This window comes from Sinocyclocheilus rhinocerous, unplaced genomic scaffold (assembly GCF_001515625.1).
Source record: "Sinocyclocheilus rhinocerous isolate Xijiao unplaced genomic scaffold, SAMN03320098_v1.1 scaffold839, whole genome shotgun sequence".
Classification (NCBI taxonomy): domain Eukaryota; kingdom Metazoa; phylum Chordata; class Actinopteri; order Cypriniformes; family Cyprinidae; genus Sinocyclocheilus; species Sinocyclocheilus rhinocerous.
The window spans coordinates 1805960-1823753 of NW_015652287.1; positions in this window are offsets into that span (position 1 = coordinate 1805960).

Genomic DNA, 17794 nt, shown 5'->3' on the forward strand with positions numbered 1-17794 from the left:
TTACATCACCTACACACACAAGTCCGGTGAGAGAGAAGTCAATAGTTGTGGAACTCCAGTAAGTAAGGCAGTCAAGGAATAAGGCATTTTATTCACTTAAACATTGGATGAAGTGATTCTTTTCTCTTTAATACATGATGCCAATGTATTTTTCGATGAGTCTGCTATGTTACCAATAATAACGTTACCTGCTTGACGGAAAGGGTTGCCAGGTTTTCACAACAAAACCCGCCCAATTGCTACTCAAAACTAGCCAAAAACTAACCCAAACTAACCGCGTTTCGAGGGGGGTCCACTGGTAAAAATCCCATTCCGTGGGCTAAAATACACGTTATTGGGGTCGCTTCAACCCGCGGACATTAAAAACAACCTGCGGCAACAGTGATAAAGTAGCCCAATTCCACGGGAAAAACGCGGACTTGGCAACACTGTGACGGATATAATGTCTACAATGGACACGCGCGCTGTCACGGCGCGACCACAACAGCTTGAAGTTGTCTAATTTGGCACGGTCTCCATGCTACACTAATAGTAGTAAGGCTTTCATCTGTGTATACATATCCTTACGAGTACAATATTAGCTGGATTATTTGTGTCCCCTTCAAAAATTGCTCTTGTGAAATTTTATGTTTATTGTCCCCCGCAACTGTAAGACGAAATTTACGCCCCTGATCTGGCCCTGTTTGTTTTTCTTCTAACCCTACTTGTCCCTCCATTTGCATTTATCCTGATACTTATTCTGTTCTTACCAATTGCGCTGCTTGAGCAAAGGCTTAACAGATAGCGTACTTCAGAAAAGAACTCGAGAACGCAGTCTTGGTAACTTTAGTGACTTTACTGGTGATTATTATTCTCATTATCTTGCTTGTAAAACTACAATCAAAGAGAAAAAATAAATAAATAAATGAACATTACATTTACATGTTCAACATGTTCAGTTTAACCAGCTTAACATTACAGTTTTCACATATAAACATATATAAACATAAACTAATCGATGGACTGTTGTTAATAAGTGCCGTCATTTGATTTATTATCGTTTATTATATTAATATGTTTCAGCACGTTACAATCATTATATGGCTTGAGTTAAGGTAGCCTATCTTCTGAATTAAACAGTTTATCATACAGATTGAACGTGTGAATCCCGTATCTCTCTCTCTCTCTCTCTCTCTCTCAGTTTATAGGTGTTTGTGTGTGCATGTGGGGTAGGGGTGCGATTTTCGAATAATAATCAAATAATACCTTGTGATTTTCTAATATTATTTTTGCTTGGAATGCCCATCCCTAGTTTTGTTATATTGCTGCCTTATGATTTAATGTTTAAAATTATTTTTGTTTTAACACAAGTTCTTCTTCTCACAGCTTAACTAGCTACTGATAAATGTAGGATATATTAAAACAAGAACTGACACAGAACTGGAGAACAGAAAAACATAAAAGATAACGAGGAACTAAATTAGAAATTGATGATGATGATAACCAGGAAATAGGGGAAAAAATAAACCACAAGAGACAAAGTTATAAACTAAGAACCTGGGAAACAAATTCAATACAAAAGTTTTTGGAAACAAATAACAAAAAAAAAAGTGGAAATTGTGGAAGGATGGAGGGCCAGATCCCAAAAAAGGGAACCAATCAAAACTCCAGAGCATTGACTACAAAGCGGTGAAGCTGAGGAACTGAGGACCAATGCAGAGCTGGGGAATGGAAGACCGAGTTGGAGCCAAAGGATCAGAGAGCTAAGACAAAGCTGCAGGATTTGAGATCCAAGGTGGAGCAAGAGAAAACAAAAATTGAGCCAGGTTTGGCATAAGGGTGGGCACTGGCTCTGGGATGGACCAGGCTGGCAACATAGGCTCTGTGTCAGGCTTCTGTTCTCAGTCCTTCGTAGCCATGATGCTAAATTGGCCTGGAACGGCTTGCACGTATGACAGTTAGCGGAAGTGAGAGAAAAGTGTTTATAGTGTTTTTAAAAGTGTTATAAATGATATTTTTCTTACAAAAATGCATCGATTCGCTACAGGAGGCATTTTCTCACCCCCGGAGCCATGTGAGGCACGTTTTATTATGGATGGATGTGCTTTATTGCACTTCTTTTGGACTGTTGAACTCTGTTGAACACTTCTGTTGAACACCCGCCCACTGCCATTATAAAACTTGGAAGAGTGAGGACAATTTTAATATAACTCTGATTGGATTCGTCTTAAAGAAGAAAGTACTACTGCAGTAGCATTAGCAAAGCTACTGCTGATTGAACAAAGCATCATGCCTCATAGGGGTGTAGTACATGCAGTTATCCATAACCATAAGCTCTACTCTTCTGCACAATGGTAACGACAGAAACTTCAACTTAACAGAAACTCTTTCAAATGATGCAAGATGGCGCCGACGGTGATGGGTGCCTCCGTGGCGTGCTCCGCAGTTGTTTTTATGTTTTTGTTAGTTTGTCCTGTCTTTAGTTAATTTCAGCTGTTCAAAGCGGATTGCGACACAGAATCAATGGGGAAATCACGCGGCTTTTACATCAATGAGAGGTGGTGTACAGATGTAACTGTGTTAAAGAAGATGTGCTGTTCAGATCTAGAAGTGCTCTTCATTAACTGTAAGACTTTCTACTCGCCGCAGGAGGTTTGCTCATTCATTCTCGTCAGTGTTTCATGGTTCACTGCAAAACTCAGACAGCTCCGTCAGGCCAAAGAAGATGCTCACAGGAAGGGGAATAATGTCTTGTATAAACAGGCTAAATACACACTGGAAAAGGAGATCATAGTGGCAAAGAGGAATTATTCTGAAAAACTAAGGACTCAGTTCACTTCCAGCGACTCGGCATCAGTGTGGGAAAGTCTAAAAGAAATCACCAATTACAAGACACCATCCCCCAGTACTGTGGAGAATCAACACCTGGCAGACGATCTGAACAAGTTCTACTGAAGGTTTGAAAAAACACCCCACACCCGCCCTGAACACCTCTCCACACAACCATTCACACCTCCAGCAGCCCCCCTCTTCCCCACACCTGCAATTCAGATCAGTGAAGACGAGGTCTTCCGGAAGCAGAAAAGGAGAAAAGCACCAGGCCCAGATTGTAATATACATGCACATACAACTGTCAATTTATATTCCTTATTTACTTGTTCTATTTTTTCTTTTTTATTTATTTTTCTTTTTTATTATCTGTGTTTTTTGTTCTGTCACTGTCATTCTGTTGGAAGCTTCTGTCACGAAAACAAATTCATCGTATGTGTAAACATACCTGGCAATAAAGCTCATTCTGAAATGTCAAACATAGCTGAACATTAAACATTAATAGATGTTTCCCTTTACTCAAAAACACACAAAGCAGCACTCAATTTCAATATTTACACTCCATATCCAGCCAAATGCAAAGCATGCTGGGAACTAATAATCACCGCCAAAATAAAACTGCAAAATTAAAACTCCTCAATTCAAGCCTCAAAACTGCTTAAGTTTCCTTAAAACTATGAGGCAAACATAATCTCTTGGTTTTATTAGTGAAAAGTTCTCAATATTTTCTATACAACACTGAACCACAATTTCTTTAAGAAAATATACACACTATTTTTAATTATCACCTTACTTTTTTTAATGAAAATTACAAGACCCATGTTTCATTTTTTTTAGGAATTGACAATAATTGTAATCATTAAACTTCAAACTATGCCCAACCTTACCCATACCCCACATTATTTTTTACTGGCACCTCTCACATCCTCTCATTTTGGGTAAAAATATATTTAAACAAATAATACTAAAGTACTATGTAACTGTCAGCGAATCTACGCAGTCACTGCCTCAATCATCAGCCACCACTCACACCAGATCACACTCACCTGAATTCTGATCACCTGCACCTTCCGTCTCCAATCAAGCCACCTTCAAGTACACGCTCCTCACAGTCACTCATCGTCCGGTCTACCGTTCACTTCCATGAACTATACCAGACTCCTTGTATGCTACTTCCCTGTGTATACTATTCCCTAGATCCTCTGACGATCCTCCGATAATCCTCCTACTCCGTGTTTCCTCATTGCTGGCCAGCAATCTCTGACGATCCTGCAAAAGACATATATCCTTCATTGCTCAGCTAAGAACCTTTGAACTGTCTCAAGTGCTTCAAACTCACCTTCCATTGAACCTTACGATCTGCTTCCCTATCCTCTCAATAAACCATACCTGTTTACCCACTTACCTGTTGTCTCTGGCTTGATCTGTGACAGAAGACCGGACCTACAACATTCACCTCTATGAATCCCCGGCCTCCCACTCCCTCAGAGGTCCTCGAGGAACTTGTGAACACCCTTCTGGCCTCTCTCATGCCAGTCACTGCTCCTCAATCTGCCTCTGCCAGTCCCATGGCCATGCCTGCTTCTTACGCGGGTGACGCACCTGGGTGTGGCGACTTCCTCCTGCAAGTAGCGCTCTTCATTGAGATGCAGCCGCAGAAATTCACGACGGAACGTGCTAAGGTAGCCTTCCTTATTTCACTCCTCTCTGGTAGAGCGTTGAGGTGGGCTAAAGCTATATGGAACGCCAACAGTGCCATAATTAATTCCTATGAAGCTTTCTCTAACCATTTCAAGGAAGTGTTTGGCTTCGCTACATGAATGCTCTCCGTGTCTGACCAACTCCTGCGGCTGCGTCAGGGCTCTTCTTCCACCAACGATTACTCCCTGCAGTTTCGAACACTGGCGGCGACCAGCGGATGGAATGAGACGGCTCTTCTCAGTGCTTACAGGCAGGGATTGGATCCCTGTATCCGGGCTCAGATGGCAATTTATGATGATTCAGTTGGATTGGAGAGCTTCATGCAAAAAGCCGGTCGAATCTCTCAACGCTTAGCTGCCTGCCACACCACCGAAGCCTCCCACCAGTCTGTCGCACCCGCCCTGGGTTCCCCAGTACCAGAGCCCATGAAATTGGACTCCATACGGCTCACTCCCTCTGAGCGTGCACGCTGCCTTGCGGCCGGACTCTGTCTCAACTGTGCTGCGACGGATCACTACATAGGGACCTGCCCCGTCAGACCCCCACGTCCTGCGGTGAGTACCCTTCAACTTGATCCCGAAATTTCCACGCTTTCCATGCTAACGGTGCAACTACTCACCCCAGGCCATTCTGTTACAGTCCCAGCTCTCGTCGACTCGGGCTTCTCGGGCAACTTCATCTCGCAAGACCTTCTAAGGTGTCTCCATCTGCCCCGAACACGTCAAGCCTGGGAGCTCCGAGTTGAAACTACCTAGGGAAAACCACTAGGACGTGGGCGGGTGAAATACTGCGCTCCACCACTGAGACTCAAGATCGGCAATCTGCATGAGGAAAATACCACCTTTCTGGTACTGGAGGGACCCACGGTGGACATCATCCTGGGACGCCCCTGGCTCGTTCTCCACTCTCCAGAAATCAGATGGGACTCGTGCGATGTTACTCACTGGAGCGAGTTTTGTCATCCAAACTGCCTCTCATCTCTCCCCAGGGCATTTCACAAGTCACGTACAGCCCAGATTGCTTCCACACTCATCGAAAGTCCCGAACCTCAGGAGACACCCAGCGTCCCATCTAGCTTCAAGTGTCTTCTTCGTGGGAAAAAAGGACAGGGGCTTGCGACCATGCATTGATTATCGTGCTCTGAACTCCCAGATGGTGAAACTCCCTTACCCACTTCCCCTGGTCCCTGCCGCACTCGAGGAACTCCGTGGTGCACGCATCTTCTCCAAGCTGGACCTGCGGAGCGCATATAACCTTGTTCGTATCCGGGAAGGCGATGAGTGGAAGACTGCATTCATCACCTCCTCTGGCCACTATTAGTACTACGTTATGCCGTATGGCCTAGCCAACTCCCCGTCCGTCTTCCAAAGCTTTATGAACGAGGTTTTCCGGCAGTTCCTCCACCACTTTGTTATCGTCTATATTGATGATATTCTCATATACTCCCAGAACCCGGCCGACCACCGCTGCCACGTGAAGCAGGTCCTCCAGAGGCTCCGCCAACACCATCTCTACCTCAAGATGGAGAAGTGCGAGTTCCATCACCCCACCGTACAGTTCCTCGGCTACATCATCGGCCAGGAGGGTATTCAGATGGACCAGGGGAAGGTAACTGCAGTCAAGGAGTGGTCTCTTCCCCAGGCCGTGAAGGAGCTTCAAAGATTTCTGGGGTTTGCTAATTTATATCGTCGCTTCATTAAGGATTTCAGTCTGCGTACAGCCCCGCTAACCTCCATGCTCCGAGGTAAGCCCAAGTCCCTGTCCTGGAACTCTAGCGCCCACGAAGCCTTCGAAGGACTCAAGACAGCCTTCAGCACAGCCCCCATCCTTTGCCATCCAGATCCCCACGTTCTGTTCATGGTAGAAGTGGATGCGTCCACCACCGGAGTCAGGGCTGTGCTATCCCAACTATTTGGTGAGCCTCCACGCATCCAGCCTTGCGCATACTACTCCAAGAAACTGACACCAGCGGAGCAGAATTATGATATCGGAAACGGGGAGCTACTCGCCATCAAGCTTGCCCTGGAAGAGTGGCAGCATTGGCTGGAGGGAGCCAACCACCCATTTACCGTCACAACTGATCACAAGAACCTCCAATATCTCAGAGACGCCAAAAGGTGTGGTGGCTTCTGCCGCTGCTGTGACGAATCTTTCTCAGAGTCTTGGAGTTTTGATGCCAGAAGAGATTTTATTTTCAGAGACAATAAAACCTGAGAGAACTCTGCAGAGCAATCTCCAGACTCTTTTTCTGTACTCTCTTATATACTGTTCGTTCTCTAGGCATGTTTAATGGTTTCATTCATATTTGTTATGGGATCATCACGATGCAGTCATGAGGCCTTAATTTTATGTTCTGTGAAAATAAGGGCCCCATTATGTGCCATCATGTGCTTATCATGTACTTCACATTCCATTCTCATACAGATTTCTATACATGCAGGCAAATACACATGATTATAATAGTAGAATAACTTAATACATAAATGGCCACATTCACACCGATTATACCTGACAATTTACATTTTGATTAATTAAAATCTTCTACATTCCCCTCTTTGAGACTTACTAAGTCTCACCATCATTTGTCATTACCCAGAGTGCAGCTTCACAATTCAGTCTCATCAGTTATCACTACCTATTGACTAATTTAAGTCACACAGTTTTATCACCAATGACTAGATTATGTGACAGCACTCTGGCGAGAGCAGCAGGACCAAACCTCTCCCTCCACACTTGACTAGGAGGGAGTAAAACCCCCATCTCTCTAATCCCTCATTTAAGATAAAACAATGTTATACGCATGAGCGTGCAATTGGTTCAGCGCTTGCCTGTGGTTGTCATAGTTATATAGTATACAACAGAAATAAAAATTCAAGACATAAAACATGTAACATCACAAAAAATAGCATAGTTGATCTTCAGCCCAGACACTTTGTGCATTGTAGAGGGCCATTTTGGTTACCCTCAAAAATCAATTTCCCATCATATTCATTTGCTTAGTTGTGACCTTGAAATAGGAAGTACACAGTAAAATAGTTATCTTCCTATCAATACTGCAATTCCTAAAAACATTCCCAATTTTGCTAACTATGCTCCTAACTATAGATCAAACCAATCTCACATTTGATTATCTTTTCCAGCATTTGCTTTATCTTCCATTCTTAGGTTTTTTAATTTGATCATTACTTCACTAAATGCTCCTTCTGGAGCAGTATTATTTGGTATATAAGTACAGCATTGTTCCCCAAACATAATACATACTTTTCCTTTTTCAGTTAACAAATAATATAAAGCTATTCTATTTTGCTATGTCATTCTGCTTGTTGCGTCCAATTGCTCTCCTAGAACTGATAAGGCCTCATCAGTATAATTAATACACCTTTGCTGATTGAACTTTATGTAATTTAATTAATCCCTTCTGTAATTTTATTTATTTATTATTATTATTATTATTATTGATGCAGTCATGAGGCCTTAATTTTATGTTCTGTGAAAATAAGGGCCCCATTATGTGCCATCATGTGCTTATCATGTACTTCACCATATGTCTGCACATTCCATTATCATACAGTTTTCTATACATGCAGGCAAATACACATGATTATAATAGTAGAATAACTTAATACATAAATGGCCGCATTCACACCGATTATACCTGACAATTTACATTTTGATTAATTCAAATCTTCTACAAAGGCTCAATCCTCGCCAAGCCCGCTGGGCTTTGTTCTTCACCCGGTTCAACTTTACCATTACCTACCATCCTGGAAATCGCAAATGTAAAGCAGACACCCTGTCACGCTTGCATTCCCGCGACTCTCCTTCTGACCCAGAACCAATTCTCCCTCCAGCCCTGATCGTCAGTCCAATACAGTGGAACATCAACGAGGACATCAGAGCCGCCACTCAAACCAAACCCGCTCCGCTGGGAGGCCCAGAGGGGAAAACATATGTTCGCATCTCCCAACGTCAGTCCCTTCTGGGCTCAGTTCACAACGTACCGGGCTCTGGACATCCAGGCAGCCAACGGACCCTCTCGCTCCTCCAAGCTCGGTACTGGTGGCCCAGTATGTCCCGTGATGTCATCAGGTACGTCCTGAGTTGCTCAGTCTGTGCCATGTCCAAGACTTCTCGTCACCTCCCCGTAGGCAAGCTCGTGAACCTACCCATACCACGCCGGCCATGGTCACACATTGGGATTGACTTCGTGACAGACCTCCCCAAGTCGGATAACAACACCTGTGTCCTAGTGGCAGTAGATCGTTTCTCGAAGGCCTGCAAACTAATTCCCCTCAAGAGATTGCCCACTGCACTTGAAAACGCTGAAAGTCTCTTTACTCATGTCTTCAGAAACTTTGGAATCCCAGAGGATATCATCTCTGATCGGGGCATATAATTCCTTTCCCGCGTCTGGAGAGCCTTCTTCCGGCTGTTAGGGGTCACGGTGAGCTTGTCCTCCGGCTACCATCCCCAGACGAACGGCCAGACTGAGCGTAAGATCCAAGAACTCAGGTGTTACCTCCGGGCATACTGTCAGGACGACCAACACAGCTGGAGCCGCTACCTCCCTTGGGCCGAGTATGCACAGAACTCCCTCCAGCAGAACACCACCGGCCTCACGCCTTTCCAGTGCATACTCGGTTACCAACCCCTGCTCTTCCCGTGGACAGGAGAGCCCTTGTAGGTTCCAGCTCTAGATTATTGGTTCCGAGCGAACGAGAGAGTGTGGGACTCGGCTCACGTCCACCTCCAACGGGCAGTGCGGAGGCACAAGACCTTCGCAGATGCCCGGCGTTCCTCCACTCCCATTTACCATCCTGGAGATAAGGTATGGCTGTCCACCATACCACCATACATCATACGTCTCCGCCTGCCCTGCAAGAAGCTGAGTCCCCGCTACGTCGGTCTGTTCTTGATACAGAGGCAGATTAATGAGGTCACCTATCAGCTCCAACTTCCACCCAGGTACAGAATTCACCCATCCTTTCACGTGTCCATACTTAAACCCTTCTCTCCCTCTACACCAGGACCCACCGCGCTGGACGAACCTCCTCCTCCAGATATCCTGGACCAACCATCCATCTATCAGGTCAGAGACATCCTGAACTCGCGGCGGCGGGGTGGCCGGCTAGAGTACTTAGTTGACTGGGAAGGATATGGACCAGAGGAAAGATCCTGGGTGGTCCTGGACAATATCCTTGATCCCATGCTCTTAGATGACTTCCATCGCACCCATCCTAATCGTCCCGCCCCCGACGCCGCTCGAGGGCATCAGGAGCCACCCCTGGAGGAGGGGGTAATGTCAGCGAATCCACGCAGTCACTGCCTCAATCATCAGACACCACTCACACCAGATCACACTCACCTGAATTCTGATCAGCTGCACCTGTCGTCTCCAATCAAGCCACCTTCAAGAACACGCTCCTCACAGTCACTCATCGTCCGGTCTACTGTTCACTTCCAAGAACTATACCAGACTCCTTGTATGCTACTTACCTGTGTATACTATTCCCTAGATCCTCTGACGATCGTCCGACGATCCTCCGACGATCCTCCAACTCCGTGTTTCCTCGTTGCTGGCCAGCAATCTCTGACGATCCTGCAAAATACATATATCCTTCATTGCTCAGCTAAGAACCTTTGAACTGTCTCAAGTGCTTCAAACTCACCTGCCATTGAACCTTACGATCTGCTCCCCTATCCTTTCAATAAACCATACCTGTTTATCCACTTACCTGTTGTCTCTGGCTTGATCTGTGACAGTAACGCAGTAACTTGAGTAGTTTTTCAGCAAACTACTTTTTTACTCTTACTTGAGTCATATTATTTTTCAGTACTTTTACTTGTACTTAAGTAAATTATTCCTTAAGTAGCAATACTTTTACTTAAGTACCATTTCTTAGTACTCTTTCCACCACTGCTGTTTCCCACTTATGAAGTTGTGATTACGAGCATCCCACCCCTCCTGTGACCTATGGTTTGTCTGTATGTGAATTCAGAGCCAGTGAGCAATGGGCTTTCAAAATAATAATAATAATAAACTGTGTTAATGCTCGATAAAATAATTGTAGGTGTTAATTAATTAATGTATTAACGCCATAACGCGTTAACTTGCCCAGCCCTAATATATATAAGATAAGACACCCCCTCCCCATCGGCTTTTAGGACACTCAAAAGGGATCACAGTTGACAAATAGCTAAGAAACACCGTGGCATGTGTCGATTTAAAAGTATGCACATTTCCTACCTTATTTGTAAATGAAATTCATCTCCAATCCTTCTTCTATCGTTTCAAGCATATCCATTATTCGAATGCAAGAAAAATATAGCTGGTTTTCCAAGTAAATATTTTTATAAACATTTTTTTTTATTTACCGCTTAGACAATAATGTTGACAATAACGTATATCTTCAACATACGTTGTCTATGACCAGAAATGTAAGAAGATATGTTTTCAGTGGACTTTTAAAATTTGCTTTGCTTGAGAAAACAAAAATATAAACTTGCAGTGTTTTTTTTTTCTTTTGATTTAGTCGAGTTGGTTTTGCATCAAACACAATGTAATTTTCGGCAATCGAATCTGACAGGAACAGCACATTTTTCCGCTTGGGCGAGCGCTTAGCAGACAGCTTACAAATTCATCTCCAATCCTTCTTCTATCGTTTCAAGCATATCCATTATTCGAATGCAAGAAAAATATAGCTGGTTTTCCAAGTAAATATTTTTATAAACATTTTTTTTTATTTACCGCTTAGACAATAATGTTGACAATAACGTATATCTTCAACATACGTTGTCTATGACCAGAAATGTAAGAAGATATGTTTTCAGTGGACTTTTAAAATTTGCTTTGCTTGAGAAAACAAAAATATAAACTTGCAGTGTTTTTTTTTTCTTTTGATTTAGTCGAGTTGGTTTTGCATCAAACACAATGTGATTTTCGGCAATCGAATCTGACAGGAACAGCACATTTTTCCGCTTGGGCGAGCGCTTAGCAGACAGCTTACCTCGCACATTAAATCAGCCGCAGACCAGCAAATCGCTGAGAACGCGCTATAATCCTGACGAGTCATAGCAATAGAGCAGAGGCGAGAAAGTTGCGGAGAATCCGCTCGCCCGGAAGCAACCGCAACTGGTAGATTTAAAGAAAAAGACTGCTGTTTGGCAAATAAATATTTAATTATATTAAATTTAATTAAATAAATATTAAATTTAATTAAATAAATATTTAATAACATTTTTGGCAAATAAATATTTAATGTAACATTAAACATTTAATGTTCTTTATAAGTTTGTGCCTCATAGTCAAATTTAAAGGGTAATTCCAATCACCGTTTATTTTCAATATTTTGAAATGCATTAACTGTTGCATTTTCGCTACACTTAAAAAGAACACACTTCTTTTGACATATCTGAGATTTAAAAAAGTGGCGCTACCGGAAATGCTTTAGGACCAGACATGCGCAGTAGCATTTCAAAGCATTTGTTATTGTTTACATCCATGAAATGGTCTTTATTCAAATATTTTCTTTCAGATACTTTTTAAATACTTTTGCAGCAGCATTGCCAGTTCAAGATAGGGAGGTCTGCCTGGCCTTGCAGCCTAGACTCAGGTTGGCCCAGTGCAGTGCTGAAGATGGGGAACACCAGAAAGAAAGCTGTCCTAAGGGAGAGAGGCTTGACCAGTGTAGTGGGTGTGGGACAGGCGAACTCTGGTGGCTCCGGGGAAGACATGGACTCTGGCAGTTCCGGGCACACTGATGACAGAGCCAATGGGGAGGTGTCTGCAGCCCAGCCAAACAGGAGGGCAGCGGCTGTGTAGATGATGTTAAGATGGATTGACAGGGGAGCGACCTCCTGGATCATAGTGTGGAACACATACCATGCTCTAACACGAAAAAAGAAAACAGAAGTACAAAGAAAAGTGCACATAAACCACATCTGAAGCTGTGCACTCACACTAAAGACAATATCCACACAAACAAAGAACTTATGTTTCAGGATCGTGTAACAAAATTACACATTGACATAAACTGGTTGACTGTAAAAAAAAATCAGTTAATTTAAAAAACAATAGTAAGTTTTTTGTGAGCCTTTAGATGTGATGAATGTTTTGTGTACAGGACATATTTTATTTAGTTTTTATTTAGTTTATGCTCTTTATGATTTACACAATGTAAATACAATTATAAATATGCAAAAATGTATTTAATAAATAAATAAATAACCTTTACTAGATAAATAACCTTTACCTCTACTCTTCAATGACATATTCAATATATATTTTAAATGTCCACACTTTACATTGCTCATTTGTATTATCTGTAACACTACATGTTATCAATGCGTAAATATTTTGTGGAGCTTCTTGCAATGTCACAATCAAACAATCAATCAATCAATCAATCATGTTATGAATAAACACCTCTGAAAAAGCATTAAACCTTTTGTCATTGTTTTTCCTTTGTTTGGCCTGTAGGTGGAGCACACACCTGGAAAACAGCTGGGTCTGAGCTGAGCAAAAAAGACACATCAGTAAAATAACATTCCACAGCTGTCAGGAATCATATCAGGATTTTCTTAATGATCACTTGTTATGGTCAACTGTCTGAAACTGTGTAACGTCATGCACCTTGTTGAAAATAATTTGAGGTCAGTCAGAGATGAAGATCTGCAGCAGAGCTCCTGCATTTGTCATGTTAAAGGTAGATGCAGTTGCTGATGTATGCATTAAGAATACATATGTGCATGTAATTACTGGCCAAACATGAAACAAACTGATTTATCAGAAGAAAATAAATAAATAAATACAACTTTTTTTTTAAATTGCTGTTGTTATTATTTAGCTCATCATAGTTTGACTTTTTTTTTTTTTTGATAGACTAATACTGCCACACTTTAAGAAAATACGTCTTCATTAGAATTAAATAAATTAGAGACTGGTTAAAATATATAGATAACATCTAAAAAAAAAAAATTATTTTCTGCTTTGTAAAGAATGTAGCAATGAAATTCAGCCCTGAAGTCATCATTTGTCTTATGTAGAAAGTCACATTTTCACATTTACATTTATTGATTATCTTGTAAGGGGACAAACATTCACCTTTTCCATTCTGAAAAGCTTCTTATGGACTGTTGAGATGTCTCTCTTACTGGATCAAGATGTATCCAGGCATAGGTATAAGTTAATATACATATACGCAAGTATCAGGAAACATGTTTAATCCCAAATAAAAATGTATTAAGTAAATAAACAGAGTGGATGTTGCCACACAAGGTTAAGGGAAGAACAGAGAAGATAGTGATAATGTTTCAAACGTCTTTAATAAACTACTTTAACATAATCTAAGCAAGAAGGCAAACCAAAACACAACCTCTAACTTAGACGAGACCGGACAAAAGGTAACTGAAAACTCTACAACTTAAAGCTGCAGTGCGTAACTTTTTTTGGTTAAAAATGATCTGAAATCAATATTTGAGCAAGTACATCGATAGCCTGGGATTACAAATATTTGTATTTTAAAGAAAACCAATTCGAAGGGAGCATAATTTGCTTTGTGGGTTAAAAGAATTTCTTAATATGAAATTCGAAGAGTATGACAATTAGATTAGACTGTGCAGAAATTGAAATCTACACGCTAATACACACTACTCATAGTCGCCAATGCTAATGTTGTTAACATTAATCATTTGAGAATAAAGTATAACAATAATAATAATTTGAACGGTTTGATGTGATATGAGCTAACCGATCTTTAGATTTAATCACCATTGGTAGTGAGATTTATGGTAATGCTTTTTTCCTCAGTTGGTCAGAACAAACGTGGCAAACTTTATCACTTACTTGTTCAGATGGCAATATACGGTGAACATTTTTATTTTGTCATATTCCAAGACGTAGGCTAGAATCTGTGATTGCGAAGTACAGTAAATATCCACACAAGTGCGGTGACTGACTGCCACACATACTCTTCAGAACATTAGATTAATCCGCGCTGGAGCCGCGCCCACTCACAACCCACGCAAGCTAGATAATTCAGCACACAGCTGCAATTCCAGATTTTCAAACAGAGATGACGACAAAGAGGCAAAACTTACGGACTGCAGCTTTAAATACAAAGCAAATGAGGGTAATAATGATTAACATCTGTGAAGAATAAATGAAACTCCATGACAACTAATAAGTGGTGGGAAACTGAACAAAGGACAATAGGAACTAATGAAAACAAACTTAGAGTCCAAAAAGCAGAAATAAAGATAAATTATCTGAAAGTCTGTGACACATTTAGCCCTGTGTTTTCCTGAGTCCGGCGTCCAGTCTTAAACGTCTATTCCGTGTGCTACGTGTGTGTTCCCTGGTTTCCTGGTGAAGGGATCCTCCGGTGTCTGGAGTGTACGGCCCCGATTCAGAACCAGCCCGCCGTCAAGCTCGCCAGCCGCTCCAACGTCAAGCCTGCCAGCCGCTCAAAAGTCAAGTCCGCCAGCCGTTGCATTGTCAAGTCCGCTGGCCAGTTCACTCCCAAGCGCCGTTGCATTGTCAAGTCCGCTGGCCAATTCACTCCCAAGCCCTCAGCTGACAGCAGCTGTATCCTTCACCTCTGCTCAAAAGAGGAGAATGCGGAGAAAAAGACTGTTGGCTCCAGCCCCTGAGTCTGCTCCAGTGTCGGCTCCAGCCGCTGAGTCCGCTCCAGTGTCGGCTCCAGCCTCTGAGTTCGCTCTAGTGTCGGCTCCAGCCCCTGAGTCCGCTCCAGTGTCGGCTCCAGCCCCTGAGTCCGCTCCAGTGTCGGCTCCAGCCCCTGAGTCCGCTCCAGTGTCGGCTCCAGCCCCTGAGTCCGCTCCAGTGTCGGCTTTAGCCCCTGAGTCCGCTCCAGAAAGAGACTCTGTTCCCAAGTAAAGCCCAAAGAGGGCTTCGGTTCCCACGTCCAGCCCAGGGAGGGCTCCCCTTCCCACGTCTAGCCCAGAGAGGGCTCCCGTTCCCAAGTCCAGCCCAGAGAGGGCCCCTTTTCCCAAGTCAAGCCCAGGCAGGGCCACAGTTCCAGAGTCAAGCCCAGGGAGGGCCGCTGCTCCTACGTCAGGCCCACGGAGGGCCTCAGAACCCGAAATTTCCCCCAAGGATTTTTTTTTGGGGGGGCTATAGGGCTCCGGCCGTAGAGGCAGGGCCGAGTGCCGAGGCCAAGGCCACGGAGGCCCCTCCGCCATGGCCTCCTGAACTGTCTGCTCCACCATGGCTCCCTAGTCTGCCTGCTCCGCCATGGCTCCCTAGTTTGCCTGCTCTGCCATGGCTCCTTAGTCTGCCTGCTCCGCCATGGCCCCTTGAACTGCCGGTCCGCCATGGCTCCCTGAACTGCCTGATCCGCCATGGGTCCTGGAATGGGTACTGCCCTGGAGGCCGTCCGTCCCATGTAAGCCGGTCCCTAGAGGCCTCCAGCGCACCCACCCCCCCTCCCTGTTGGAGGACATGGGGAGGTAATGTCACGCCTTTGGACTGCCCCTGTGTTCTGTGTCTTGTGTTTTGCTCCCCATGACCCAGTTTGATTATGTTAATTGATTCCAGGTGTTCCCCATTTAATTCATGTATTTAGCCCTGTGTTTTCCTGAGTCCTACGTCCTGTCTTAAACGTCTATTCCATGTGCTACTTGTGTGTTCCCTGGTATTTTGGTGTCATTAAAGTCTATGATTGTTCTGGATCTTCTTCATCTCCGCGCTCCTTCGTCTCCTCGTTCCTATGGAGACGACCATGACATCATGTGGGCTGGTCTTTTTTTTTTTTTTTACCATTATGTTTGTTGTTTATCACCATTGCTGAATTTTGTATTTGTATTGATATTTCTAAATGCCATTGGCAGTTCACCAAGTTAAAAAAAAATTAAAATAAAAAAATTTGCAATTTCCTGCAACAGTTCTGCAATTCCCCATGCCTTAATTGTTCATAGAGTGCTGTTTTTGTACTATTACATAATATGTAGTTACATAGAACTTCCTTAAAATTAATCTCTTTAAACAGTTTTAGGACCTACAGTCTAAGGTCCCAGCCAATGGGAACACTACTGACCATAATTCCAAATGAAATTAAATGTATTATTTAAAAATTAAAAGAGCTAAAACTTTTTGTAATTCTTAATGACATTTGTGTACACATCTCCATAGTAATTTGATTTACCATAAAGAAAATAACCCAGAATACAGTGATTGTATGGTAAATTTCAAAATACAGTATTAAGAACTACTTTTCAAATCCTGGCAGTTTCTTTACATGTTTAGGTTGTGTGCAAGATCTAAAGTTATAAATGCTACTGAAATATCCAAATCCTTAGCTGTGGCATTTTTTAGTTATTAAGTTTCTCATGATAAAATGATACTGATGTGAGACACATTCTATTAATTTGATGTTATAACATTATTATGATTAATAATCTTGCAGCATGCACACCAACTATATTTTTTATATAAATTATCCACTGTTTATTATTATTATTTGCAAAATATTTGTAAATATACGTATCTAATATCCAGGTGCCTAAAACTTAGGATCAGTTGCCTATTAGGCACATTTACTCTGTTTGCATTGCCTCCTACATCATCGCAAAACAACTCTCTCGAGATCACTGACAATAGTTACAGCTGCTACAGCTGCTGCACAGCTACTTACAGGATTACATAAATGCGGGACAGAACATGCCTAACCATATTTATGTATTGTTTTATTTATTATTCAATTATTTAGTGCAGCATGTAACAATTCAGTGGACTCTTTATACTCTCTATAAAATGCAAAAATAAAATAATACTAAAATAATAAATAAATACAATTATTAAATTATATTAAATAAAATATTGTTTATACTCTCTTTAAAATGGACTGTTCTGTAAAATCACAATTAATTGTAATCCCGTATGGGATTGTTTTTCCATGGGCTCTCAAAATATCTTATAAATTCAATTGGTGATATATGATCAACAGTCAGTTGTGAGAAATAAAAGTAAATAATTATATTCATCATACACATACAATAAGAGGCCTACAGAGACAGTATATCCAGCACTGCTGCTAAATCTGCATCCAGCAATTCAAATAATTTAAGTTAAAAAGGCTTCCTTTAAACAAAGCTCTTTTTAAACTTCAGCATATTAAAATATATTATTGAATTTCATAAAATTACTCCACTACCAGGATAAAACTAAAGTCTTTATATTTTTGATCAACCCTGAAAAATTAAGATTGACATTTTTTATTTGATAATTGTAAGTGATAAGCACAGGAATGTCTGGAATGCAATAATTATT